This window comes from Hylaeus anthracinus, unplaced genomic scaffold (assembly GCF_026225885.1).
Source record: "Hylaeus anthracinus isolate JK02 unplaced genomic scaffold, UHH_iyHylAnth1.0_haploid 4, whole genome shotgun sequence".
Taxonomy (NCBI): domain Eukaryota; kingdom Metazoa; phylum Arthropoda; class Insecta; order Hymenoptera; family Colletidae; genus Hylaeus; species Hylaeus anthracinus.
The window spans coordinates 1,267,003-1,281,656 of NW_026535289.1; the positions used below are offsets into that span (position 1 = coordinate 1,267,003).

Here is a 14,654-nt window from a genome sequence, read left to right on the forward strand (position 1 = left end):
TTTGCCAAGCGCGACGAAAATTTCGGTGAATTCGGTGTTGCTGTGCCTCCAGACAAACACGCGTTCAATCGCTTCCAAAGATGGGCAAAGTTCTTATCTAAATACATATTTTCAAGGAATTCGTTGAACGAAAATTGAAATTAAAATTTAAAATTATGAATTTAAAATTATAGAATGAAATACTTCACAATGAAAAAATTAAAAATTGGGTGTCAGATGGTGCTGTGTGCTTACACCATGTTTGAATTAAAATACATGATTTCCCGAAAACACAAGAAATTATTATTAAAGGTTTTCATTTTATGTTCTAAACTATCTTCTGAATACAAAGAAAAATATTTTCTGGATCTATAAATGAAGAATCTAGAGAAATAAACAAACTTATATCCTTGATAACTTTTTAATATGTTAAGTATTAAATATTATAAAAGGTAATAGTATGCATTGACATTAGAAGAAGATATGGTTCGTATGCCCAATAACGTAAAATAAATATTCTTGTTCCTCGCATAGAAGGAGTTGGGAATACACGTGGTAAAAAATTTGACTGTAATGAAATTGTCTTACGATCGAGGCTCAAAAATGTTTTAACTATTAATATTGTAAATATTAATCCATAGGTTACGTTCTAACGAAGATGTAAATTTCTTTTTTCCTGTAAATTATCTATTTATCGAGCTATTAGATTCCTTTATCATATTTAACACGTTACTTTATTTATGAATAAACGAAGATATCTTTTTTGTATTTTGGAGGTTCCCACCAGTTAAAATCAAAACCGTTTAACAATAATAATTACTTGTTAAGAAATTGGGAGACCACGTGGTGTAAAGTTTCAGCTGTTCCATCGAATGAACGTAGCGAATAAATTGCTATACGTTTGTTCTATTTATTATCCATTTGTTCCAATAAAATTTTGCCCATCTCTGGTCGCGGACCGTATTTTGTAATCTCAGTCCCGTTCCCTTACCCTTTGCTAGACGGAAGAACGATTTTTATCCCGTCTCCCGCTCAAAATGAAAGACAAACGGTGTCGAGTTACAAAATTCGAAAATCGAGCATGTCTAGCTACGTTAATAAGGTAAACAAAAATTTCAATTGCAACATCTATAATTCCCACTGGTAGTAGACGCACGCACGCACGCACGCACGCACGCACGCACGCACGCACGCACGCACGCACTCACACACGCACACACGCACGCACGCACGCACGCACGCACGCACGCACGGATACACTCACGCACGCACGGATACACTCTTACCCAAAAACCAGACGACTACCCTTGAGGTTTCATTCATTTCGCGGGATAGAAAGATCGAGGAGGACCAGTGCCAAACGTTACGCGCTTCTAAATAGACACATTTGGGCCACGAAACTGAAACCACTTCGATAGCTTCGTAACGAATAATTTTAATGAATAATCGTCATTCATCAGCTTTCGAGATACAGAAAGACTTATATTTATTAGTTAGCCTGTAAAAGTAATTAAAGAATTAAACTCTTTTAGCATTATGAATCAATTTTAATAAATTATAGAAGATTTTATAGACCAATCTCTTTATAAATTATTTCTTTCTAGCAATTTTTATTCATTATGGTAGATTTTATCCATTAACTACGAAAGTACTCCGTATATTATCTAGGGGATTGATTTGAATTATATCTATAAATATGTATTATATATTTATATTAATATTAATAAAATATGTTTGAACATATATTTATATAAATAAGTCAAACCAATTTATAAGAAATGGTTAACTATAACGGTTAACTGTAATCGCCTAAAGAATTTATTCAAGTGCTTCGGGTTGGTATTATTTTACCTATTCTTAAAAATTGAACAGTGTTTTCTAGACATACATTGTTATATGCTTTTACATATTTTAGAAATGGATCAAATTGCAAGAATTAAAAGCGTTCAACTCTTTATTACTTGCACAGACTAACCAACGAGTATAAATTCTTGAATAAACAAGCATGAGATCGTGTTATTTTAATACAGAATGATTACTGTGCCTCGTCCTTATATATTACAGAAAAGTATAAATTATCTACTTTAATTTAATTTTGACTATTTATATTTCATTATACGACACAGATCTCGTTCGCAAGTGCTTAACAGGTTGAGATGTCCTTATTCTCAACATTTGTTCAAATTATCATGTGAAAACAAGAACCACATGCTTCAACGATTATTATTTCACAATATTCGCAATGAAATTAATGTTATACAAAAGTTCGTGCTAAGATTTATCCATGGCAAGCGTTTAAAAACTAGCTCGCGACCTGTTAATTGTATTTTACCACTTCTTGAATTACTCTGTTGATCGTTTCATATTTTTGTTGTATTACATCTGAAGAGGACCATACAACCTCGCGGTCGGAACGTCCTCTTATTACAGAATTAAATAAACTCAACCATATTTACTCGATAATACCAAATAATATAAAATCATCCTTCGCCAAGTTTCCTTTGTATATTCGCACGAGCAAAAGGAAGAAGTAAATCTCTGACTAGATTCGATAAAAATCGACCTAGATATGAATTATATATGCTCAGAAAATATCGTATAACTTACGATTTAGAAAATTTCCAAATAATAAGTAACGACTTGCGCGACTGTTTGTTATCAATCAAGTACAAGTTACGTTTCGACCCGGAGAGGTGACTCGTCCTCTTCGGAGGAAATACCATTGCAAATGTTGCTACGAATGAAAATATGTAATCGACTGATCGATGACAAAGCAGGCACGTTATATTTCTTAATGCGTCGCGGGATGTACTAAAAAGGGTGTTTAAAACGAAACTTCCCGAAACAATAGAATAAAGTAAATAAATTAAAGAAATTCACTTAAGTAAAGAAACTATAAAATGTGTAGATGTGTTATTGCGGTATATTTCAAGATTTTAAGGCTATCTCCAAGTGTTTATTTCGTTTTTTTTTTTTTTTATGAAAATAGTTTCGCTCCCTGTAACGTAAGTTTGTAGATAATATCGAACCAATTTCAATCGTAGCGATTAATACGATCGTTTGAAGATCTTTAATAATTTCAACCGATGATTGTATCGAAATGTACAGACATCTCGCACGATAATAATAAACAGGAGAAGAAAATGTGCTCGGCTTCTGTTTACCGTTTGCGACAATTTTATTAGTCCGTTATACGGTCTCCCAATTAAAGCTACAAGTTTCGCCTTAAAAAAAAAAAAAAAAAACCAAAAAACAATGAAGTGGTTCCAGTTACGAGCCTCACCCTATAGATCAGTGATGATAAATCTATAGCAGGCGTGCCAACTCTCGTTACACGAGACAAGTTTCACTGGCACGCGGCAAGTTTTGTAGTAAAATTGTATCTTATCAAATTTTGTCTTTATTTCTTTTAAACTTAAGTGTCTTTATGTTGAAAAACTGTATTATATTTTTCAGAAATTAAACAATGTGAAATATACTGAAACATGGAAATCAATATAACGCGCCGAGATGTATACATGTTTGTCCGATTCTCCTAATTTTTATCGATTAAACGACGTTTGATTTGTCATCACTGTTGTAGATCGTTAAGATATCGTTAGCAGGTAAAGCAAACGTACACAGTGCAGCAAGAAGGTAACGAGTTTGAGAGGAAACGCAACGGAACAATGTTTAGGATGATATATTTTTTTATATGTTTCCTTCAAACGAATCACTACGAACTAACTACAGTGCTTACAACGTTCGTTATAAGTTTTCTAGAAGCTTGGAAAATTTATTTGTCTTAACCTCTTCAGGGGCGAATATTATGTAATCTGTTTGAAATAAAAAGAGAATTCAAGATTAATTTGTTCATTTTTTTATCATAAAAACAATTATGCTGTATTTTTGCCAGCCGTTAGTAGTAATAATTAATTTAATATACAGTTTCAACACCTTAAAATGAACAAAAAATAGTACTAAAATAGAATTGACGTAAAATAAATAGGTCTTATATGAATAATATTACTAACGAGCATGAACCTTTGAAACTTTCCAAACGTGAATGAAAATGTGTGACGATGACTGTATGTAACATAACGATAAAACAATACGTTTGTATTGTTAAAATTACACAATTGACGAAAATACAGCTTAAATGCTTTTATAGGCAAAAAATAAACAAATTCTAATGCATTTTCACCTACAAATGCTAAAAACAGAAAAACACCCCAATTCGTTTATTCGAAATAATGCTGACCCAAGATATGTATAAATTTTAAGGCGAAAAAGAAATCGATTTTCTGATACTCTCCTAAGCGCATGTACCCTCTTAATTTTTTCCTATGTTTCTTTCGAGAGAAATCGAGAATAAAATGGGAAGTGGTTACGATAGATCGGCGAGAGTGATCTTCGTTCTACGAGTAGCAAGAAATAGGCAAACGAACAAACAACAAAAAGTAATACACGACCAGGTTATAATTCGGTCCTCATTTGCGATTTGCGCCGTGAAAACTGTTTTTTGTAATATCCGAATAAAACGCATGGCAGACGAGATCGTATAAATATCAGCTGAATTATCATTGATCATGCCATAGAATCCTCATAATCACAACTAAACGCGGTTCAGGTCGAAATGAATCGAATTCAATCTAGAGATGATTGATTTCTGTAAAACAAAAACGATCTGACTCACGCTGAACGCATTATTTGGGAATATATAAAATAACAAATAAAATAAAAAAAATATTGAAAAATTAGACAAGTAGCACATTGAAATGTAGAAGCTCTAAAAATGTATTTTGATCACAAAAAGAAAAATGAAATTCACAAATTGTAGGAGGCTGGATAAATTAAACATTCTTGTTTAAATTAAACAATTCGTTTCAAAATCAGGCATGCAAGTATCAATTTTTAACAAAATGATTTTCTAAAAAATGAATCGAGAATAGAGCACCCCAAATTTGATTGAAGAGTAGAGAAATTCTATGCTATCTCGGCGCTCATCTAATACCAGAAAAGTGTTTTCTTGCTTCGAAGAAACAAACGAATCGTGGATTAACCAAGCATTCTACGAATACATAGGAAAAAAACATTCCAAAATATGCCGTCGATGCTTTGAATCCTGCTTCTCGCGTTGCTCGCGTGTTATTCGATTGCGATCCCCGCTTTCTTTAATTTCATCAGATATTATTCAGCTTGAGCTCTTTACTCGACCACTGACCAGACATTAACAACGACGTGAATTGTGCAAATCGAATGACAGTGTCTCTCGACCAGACCAAACTCTCATGTTGGTTTTTTTATTTTTTGAATCGTGAATAAATTCCATAATTTATTGTCTTTGCCACATTTCACATTTGTTTAACTTAATTAAAACGTAGTTAATCTATATCAAGCAATAGCATACAATGCAATCGAATGAGGGTCCAGTAGACACGCGCCTACTTACGACCTACTTAATTCGATACAACTTGCACGCATAAACCAATTAATTCTCAATTGATAAGGTGAATGAAATCCAAACGTATTTCATTGTTTATAAGAGTCACTTGTATAAAAGTTTGCGTAGTCTATTTGCAATCTACCGAGGCTTCAAGGCAAATCGAAAAAGAGACCAATTGCCAACGAATGTTCAGTCGAATAACTATGTAATGACAGTGTTTCAATGAATTCTAATAATTATAGATTCATAAGAAATGAAATACAGTCAGGCTTCTAGTCGAACAAAATAAGTAGGCTGTTTAATTTTAATCGATCCAAATAGCTATTGTCAAAGGTATCAATAGAGTTATAAAATGTTTCAGACCAAAGTTGAAGGGCTCCAAGAACACTATACGGAATATTTATAAATCGTTTATATGCTGAACGTATTTTCAAATAAGAAACACAATTAGAATTCCAACATTTGTTACTGTTTCTTAAACAACTAAATTTTCATTCCTAATTTCACTAATTAATCTAAATAATTGTCACGTAAATAGACTATGATTTGATATATGAAACAGAGAAAATTGCGTAACAACTACTTCACCGAATTAACATTAAAAAAGGGAAAATGTTAAATAGACCTTCTCTAATGCAACCAATCAGGAGCGCGATAATTGTAATAATTAGACATCTCTTCATTTCAAAGAAAGAAGCTTTAAGATTTTGTTTTTAATAGAACACAAATGATTACATGTGAACGTGAAAAATAATGTCGTTTAACGATTCATCTACTGAGATCAATTTATAGGCTTTTTAATCCCAGTGTTAACCTTCAGAAATGTATTCACTGGATTTTTATAAGCAGATTTAACTGTACCTAGTAAGAGCATGCAGGAATCAATGCCAGCCTAGATTACCATATACTAACGTAGAAAATTTTTTCTAAATGAAACTGTAATAAACAACATCAGATTACCATCAGTGATATTAATAACAATCAAATACCGTACTCCGTATCAGTTGAGAATTAATTTTAATTAGAGCCGTTCCGTCGTACGCCGTGCTTCATTTTCGTCCACTGCAGCTAGCATTTCGTTTTCTCTATGCATAGCTACGCGTTGGCTCCCGCCATTTAATGAAAACACACCGCGCGACAGTTATCGAATTCATAGTCGACGAACGAGAAACTGGCATCCAGCTAGCGTACTCCGAAGCGAAAGGATACGATTGCACTACGATACATTGTAAATAAACCAGATAGAAAATTGGGTGAGTGAGCGTGCGAGAAAAAAAAGCGTGAAAGGGTATGAAACATCGGGGAAGAGTCAGCATGGCTGCGAGTGTTTACATTATCTTAATTAATTTGTTAAGTCGGAATTGGAGAATTGCTCGCGCCGACTGGCGAGAAAAGCGACGTAACGACGTGACAGAAGCGTGTCCTCGTGCTTGTCTCGATTAGCTAACGAAAAAGGGACGATAGAATGAAACGGGACTTAAAAAGAAATAGGCGAATAAAAGACATGAAAGAAAAAATATGAAGTAAAATAAAACAGAGGCTCTCCTAGTTACTTGCTCATTGAAATAATATTCTAAATAACGTTCGTAACGAAACAAAAAGTCTAGATGCGCATCAGTATAATGAGAAATAATTTTACGTACAAATAAGAAAGGATCGCACGCAGGTGACACGCGCGCGCCATTTCTTTCGTGCTGCAGCGACATGCACTTCCGGTGGGTGATCCATATCGATCCGAATCCGCGGAACACTCGACGCTTGATACTACTACACGAGAATCGTAAAACAGAGAATTTTATCGGCATTTTAAAGTTACCAAATATTGTTATCGAGAAAAAAAAAGAATAGAAAGAAAAACCGAAACGATCCTTCCCATTCCTTGATCCTTTTTAACGATGTATCGATGCGTAAGCTTTTTAGCAAGTCGTAAAATGATAGAATACAGTGGAACCTCTTATTTGATCGGGACATATAGGTAAGCCGACTAATCTTGATAGAAATTACCAAGAATTCTTTCGCAAAATTGTTATTCCACGCGTGTCCATTCACGAATACGTGTTGTTCTCTTTATTTAATATATTTGTATTTTTAATTTTCTGCGTTTAACCCACTATTGCATGAATTTCATTTCAGCTTTCATACAAGAAATTGTATCTTGATTACTTATGTACTCGTGAGTTAATTAACGCTCCAGTCGAACGATAAGTGAATCGATTAGACCTTCCCACGTCATGCGCAAATTTTGTATCGAGCACGTTATGCAATAGGGGGTTAGAAGTGTCTCATTTCTTAAACATTTTGACGCTTTTGAAACCAGAAAGTGTCGTTTCAAATGTGTTGATCGTACACTGCCGCGGTGCGTCATTTTTGTATACGGAGTGTACCGAAAAATATTCGTCACAGCTTTCAGAGATGAATCTATGTACCTAAATCAATGGAAAGCCAGTAAAAAACCAGTCACAAAATTCTTTTTCTATTCCTGTACATTCTATTCGTAAATGAAGGTAAAGCTTAAGAGGCACAGTGTGTTCCAAACTAGCCGTTTTTTTCACAAACGATTAAAGTTTTGAAGTGGAGTGCTTACCCCACTTTTTCTTCTGTTACTGGAAACGTTAATGTTGTCAACAAACGAAAACTCCACATCCCATATTGCGTTTAAGGAAGAACACTATCTCTAGAGTCAACAGAAATGCTGGCATTTGGGTAATTTTTCTATCGATACCAAATGTCTAATATAAAAGCTTCGTGAGCGCATTAAAAGTATTACTTTTTTATATACGGAATATTCTACTTTCATGAGTGGCGGATTCTCCTGATCTTAACAGTTAAATTAAAATAAAGTTAAACTCTTTAGATTCTATCGTTACAAGTATGCATTTTTAAACTGTAACTGCAAATGCAACTTCAAAAAAAAAACATGATTTTATATAAATAAGATAAACAACTCTTGAAGTTTCACTAAAAAATTTTACAGGAATAACAAAATAATTTAAACAGATGTAATGATAATTAATATGAACAAAATACAAAAAAATTCTTTTTATTTTTGTATTTTGTTCATATTGATTATCATTAAATTTGTTAAATTATCAAGGTTACGAAATTAAATTTCTATTTTTACATATTCTATTCGAATAAACGCGATATGAATGTTTATTCGAATAGAATATGTAAAAATAGAAACTTAATTTCGTGACCTTGATATATAAAAACTTTCCCACGATCGAGACGCCGAGATTCATGTTTAAGATCCATGGCGAATATTCGTTTTACACCATGTACAGCATCGCTTCTAATTATTCAACTAGCAGTAAATTTTAACTTTATTCCAGTCGTCTTATACTTGTTCGACAACCTTATTCCCGAAAGACGAGTATATTTTTTAGTACTCCCGTACCACGAAAATATAAAACAATGCGAAATCTATTCAAAGTTTATTTAAAGACTGTTGACTAGAACACCAATGTCCATACTTCTTAACATGGATTTATGTATCTATTGCTCATTAAAATTTACAATAACAAATAATCTTACAATCCTGAACAAACATTTGTCCGAAAGCATTACACTGTAGTATTAGATATACTTTTTATAACGACTATAAGTAGAGTCCCTCAAGAATGATTAATGTTGATGCTACTTGGTGAGTATTAATAATATTTTGTCGTTTCAGTTACTATTAATAAGTCCATCAATTGTATAAAAGAATCGATCCTGTCTAATTGTAACTGCCGACTTGAGTAAATACGAGTGGCAACGCCAAGACAGAGAGATAGGCGAAATTTAATCGCTATTTACTTGTCTCTGGTATGCCAAGTTCTTTGAAAGGGTCGATTTCTATTATTCTATATCGACTTCCTTATAAATATGGAACGACGCGCTAACAGATCCACGATACGGTGAGAATAATTGGACGACAATTACAAAGGGAACCATCGCGACATTTAAAGAAGGTTGACTGTATTACTTCGGAATATTACTTTTTAAAAATATAATCCTTCTTTTGTAGCATACGAAATTCAAGAAATACGAAAAGCGACCGTACGAAACTTCTAGAACATAGGAGGGTGGCCACCGCTCGGTGTGAGACGCGAAGCGCGGACCGCGAACTCGCGAACCTTCTCGCCTAACGACGCGACTGTTGAGAACCGCGGCCGCGGATAGCAACCGTGCGATATAAATTGAAGGCTCGTAGAGGCATTCGGCCTATTTGCCATTCCGGGAAAGAGGACGAGGTAAGACCATCGGCCGCTCTCGGAATTCGGCTTAGGGACTCTGGCAGGACAGTTCGGCGATAATTTCTGGACGTCTGCTGGAAAAGGGAGAGGACAGGAGTATGTTCCTGGTCGCCTATTAAATAGGCCCTATTCGACAAGGAAAGTTTGGCGATAATACCTGGACGCCTGTCGAATGGGAGAGTACAGAATGATTCTGCCATTTCAAAGATTGAAAATTGTAAAATATTGTAAAATGAAGAATTGTATTATGTTCTTTAGTATAATTCCGTTCATTCTGAATTCCTGTTACAATTATCCATTCCTAATCCTCTGTATAACCATATTCCTCGCAATAAACCTTTGTGTGTCCAGAATCTTATTCCTTGAATCCTTAACCATGGCTACACTTTTAAGAAATAGTATCGTTCATGCAGTCTATATTCTTTACTCGAAAATAGAAACTCAGTTAAACGGAAAATTACGAATGAAAAATTCCGATTAACTGAGGTTCCACTGTGATTCATAATAAAAATTCACTCGAAAATATGTGTAATTGTCTTCCGTTAAATACGAAAGAAATATACGTGACTGTGTTGAAATTAGTAGATTATTCTTGTGATCTACTTTCGTTGATCATGAACAAAAATGGCGTGCGCGTGCCTGTTAACCCCGTTAATCCATGCGTCCATAAAGGATCACGATTTCTATGCATTAACAAAGGAAGTTCAGTAATTAATAGACGTCGAAAAATTTGAATTTTTACCGAAATGAAGTACATGGGTGCTTAATCACAGTCCTCCTTTCCATTTTGGGTTAACAAATTGTTTTAGGGATATAAACGTCCCATCGAAATATACTGATTATTTATACTTTTGTTAATATCTCTGAAACTATAAGAAATATAGACAAAATTTTAAGTATAAAATTTTATGGTTTTTAACATTTTATGATTCTGTAGTAAAAAGTTAACAAAATTTATTTTTATGGATATTTCTCACACCATAAAATCAAGAGTTATGATTTTTTCAAATTTTGGTCAAAAATTACGGCCGATCGGGCACACAGTACAAGTCAACATACCTATATTGCACAATAACTCGAATTTGATAATAAATGGAACAAAATTGGTTAGACAAAAATTGTATAGTATGAAAACGTCCACAATGTTTGTGCAGCTATTGGTAGAAATGTTTATGGAGAGGGAAATATTTCTAAATATAAGTTTTCTTTCAATTTCTTATAAATCTTTTATGATTTCAGAGATACTAGAAAGAATATAAATAACCAGACTTATTTCGAAGTGGTGTTTCTATCCTTAACACCGTTTTTGGGTTAGAATGGAAAAGAGTACAGTAATCAAGTTTCCATAAACTTTATTTCTGCATAAATTCGAATGTTTGGCATGTATCAATTGCCGAATTTCCCTTGTAAGGTCGATCGCTGCGAGCTGTACATTTTACAGTGAGCATGTATGGCATGCAAGCAATTACAAGCTTATAATCAAGAAACAAATGATGCATTATGCAAATGATGCGTTACATACACTGAGTATAACACAAGAGAATATCACGTCGTTGAATGATCGACACACATAAATGAAACTATTAATACGTGATACGACATTATGTAAAAGTTTTTATTGCGCGAATAAAATTCTGTTATGGGTGAAAATGTGTATCTAATAAATAATAAATCTCGTTCTTTTCTTCGTGCATCGAACACGCTACCGATCAAAACGGAACTTTTTATGCGTGATTCGATCCGAATCATGTGGTTTCATCCACGATGATCATTCACATTTCGTCTACTAAAAGTATTGTTCACTTTCCGGCTACTTTTGGATTTCAAAACGATTAAAAATGCCTTTCCTTCTGCGAAATACACAATGTTTGAGGAAAAACTATTTGAACGAGACTCGCATAGTTAGAAATGGCGTCACACGCCCTCTGCGATCACGTGATCGTATAATCGACTGTACCGACCGTAGTTAACTACACAGGTATCTAAGCAAGTAATCCTACTGGTAGATAGCGATATTGTCAAAACCTTATCGCACTTTCTGTTACCTTAAAAATATTTGCGTAGCTATGTTTGAATATAATCCCATAGACACGAGTAATTACACAGATGACATTGCCGGTAAATTTCTGGATACTGCAGAGCAAGTCATGTAACAAATTTAGTTCAGATTCTGGTAATCGACATGAGATGGCATCAATAGCCAAATTAAAGCGCTAGCTTCGATACACATGCGATAGTGAAAGCTATGTAGGCTATGTATCCATTTCCGTACAATCGTAGGTTAGGTTATATGTATATTAGGGACGGCTTATTTTACTTGAATTTTTATTCTAATTATATAGCCATATTATTTAAAATAAAAAAAGAGAGATTGGAACTTTTTTTACTAATACTAATGTGATTGTGTAGATCTTGTATAGATCTGTCGCTATATTTGGGTTACAAAGAACTGAAACGACTGGGAACAGTGAGAACTGAACGGATCGTGTAAAAGGACCAAGTTTTCCGAACTGAAATGAAACGATAACGGAAACTGAAACTGAACTGAGAACAGATATGACCGTCTAAAACGACGGCATTATGTTGTCACATAATATGTTTATACATAAGAAAAACTGACAGTTCGACTGAAACTAAAACTGAACTGAGAACAAATATGACCATCGAAAAGGACCTTAAAACTGAAGAAAAGGGTGGACTCAAAAATGTTAAAAGACACATTATTCTTTATTTTATTTTATTTTTATTAATATGTATTAGGATGAACCAAAAGTTTTTGCATTTTTTACATTGTTTCAATTTGTGCAATTTGTTGAAATCATTAAAATTACTTTATATGGAAGTGTTACATGTATATCATTTTGTAGCTTTTAAAAAGCTCTTTCATATTTAATTATTAGTTACATTAGTAATTGATCATTTTAGTAAAATCACGGAAAATTTTGAGATTCAAGTACTTTTACGTCATTATTGAAAGCCAGAGTTTGAAGCTATAGCTTCAACTAGTTCATTTCGATTTCACATCTTTTTCTACTTTCTTGTAGTTTTTTTATGGGGATCGTCTATTTTTCAATAATAACTCCTTGATTCCTCCACTTTTTCATGTACTTGGCGTATTTTTTTTACTTTTTTGAAGTTTTTTATCGGGTTAACATTTTATGAATTTCTTCTTGCGAGCAAATGAAATTGTTTTAAGGGTGCGCAGAAGCCAGAGCGAAACTCCGAGTTGACTTCAACGACAGTTCCGGAAAAAGTAGGAAACTCCGGGACAAGGACAGAGAGGGCGATACAACAATTGCAGGAGAGACGAGGACAGGGCGATTAGGCTAGCATGATTTTTTGGAAGATATTGAAGCAAAGAAGCAATATTTTGTAATAATTCTGGTTTTAATATATCCGTTATACTTTGGCGGATGCGACTCCAAGGCCTGATTTTGCAATTTCAGCCTTAAAAGTTTATAAACAATAAAAGTATGTTTGTTATCGTCATTTTATTGTTTATTTTTTACCCTTAAGGGTGCGCAGGAGACCCAGCAAAACTTCGAGTTGACTTCAGCGACAGTTGCGGAAAAAGTAGGAAGCTCTGAGACAGGGATAGATAGATCCTTGTCTTTCCAATGATGCTTTGACAGAGAGGGAGATACAACAATCGGAGGAGAGACAAAGACAGAATGATGTCAAACGTTTGTAATTTTCCAAATAGTTATTGTAATTTTATGAGGCGAGAAAGCGACCTTTCCGGCTGATTTTTGTTTTAAACTGTTCCATATAAAATTCCGCTGCGGGGGATAGTTACACATTTTGAAATTCGCTTTTGAAACGTGCTAAAAATACGTTTAAAGACAAGACATTTTTTGTGGGTCTTTTTCCAAATATCTTTAACTATCCCTTGCAGCAGCATTTTACAAGGAACAGTTTAAAAAAAAATCAGCCAAAAATGTTGCTTCCTCGCCTCATAAAAGTACAATGGTGTTGTCGCTACGATTGAGACGATTCATATGCCAACATGGCTGCCTCAATATCATGCTTTCCAACGCAGCGCTGTCGTCGTCTTCTTTTCTGTTACTGTTCGACCATCTAAACACGCTTTACGACTTGGTTCGCAGGTATCGTAGTCGGCTGGGTTTTTTGCGCACGCGCAGCGAACATAGCATCAATGAAGTATACGCACGACTAAAAAGGTGTATCTTAATTAACCCTGCATAATTTTACAAATATATTCATGATGGACAAATGTAGGGCAATATATAAACACAATATATAATTATAGACAATATATAAATAGTAAGGACAAATATATTTATGATTTCGCGCTCATAGCCACAATAGCTATAGCACCCCACACCTGTTACCCTGGATACGACACTGTTAACAGTCATTCTGCCAGTATATGGGCGAAAAAACCCGGCCCAGCTGGTATCACTGATCGTAGTATCGTACATAAGATATTGCTAGTTCGATCCCAAACTGCTGTGCATTTTTTTATTCTTATTTTATATTTTGGTCGGTTGCCGAACATCTTGTATAATTTATAAAAAAAAAAATTTTTTATATAAGAGGTAATATGAAATATAAAATACAAACAAATAGTCGAATACTTTCCTGTTTCGCTGTATGTATATCGTGTTTGGTCTCATTGTAATCATAAAAATCTTACAAATCCATTGGAAGAAGTTAGATTTAAAAAAAATAATAAATAAAAAAGTTTTATTGTTACATTAGTATTGTCTCGCACCCCCCGATATGTTTTGGTTCCTAGCATCATGCCTTGGATCTCTCTCTCTCTCTCTCTCTCTCTCTCTCTCTCTCTCTCTCTCTCGCTTTCTTCTCTCTGTCTCTTTCTATGTTCGCGCTCGGCTGCAGCCGCATGTAAACTTAGAGCTCTTTCACACGACAATACGCGTATGCGATACGTATCTGGTAGCAAGATACTTATGCGATACTGTATCCAACTAATTTCGTAGCTCGGTGTTGATCATTTGTTTTTCAGTTAAACATATCTTCTCGTTTGA

At 34.1% G+C, this 14,654-nt stretch overlaps 1 long non-coding RNA gene across 3 annotated transcripts; it reads right to left on the reverse strand.

Moving 5' to 3' along the window:
- Positions 1 to 351: 351 nt before the first annotated feature.
- LOC128895112 (uncharacterized) lies at positions 352 to 13,669 on the reverse strand. Of its 3 annotated transcripts, none has more exons than XR_008461708.1 (3): positions 8,290 to 13,669; positions 1,192 to 8,252; positions 352 to 1,068 (listed from the first exon to the last, which is right to left on the reverse strand). It is a non-coding gene; the product is annotated as an uncharacterized LOC128895112 (long non-coding RNA). The 3 variants fall into 3 exon arrangements; XR_008461707.1 differs by having other exon boundaries at positions 1,148 to 8,252; XR_008461706.1 differs by having other exon boundaries at positions 1,132 to 8,252.
- Between the last annotated feature and the right edge of the window lie 985 nt (positions 13,670 to 14,654).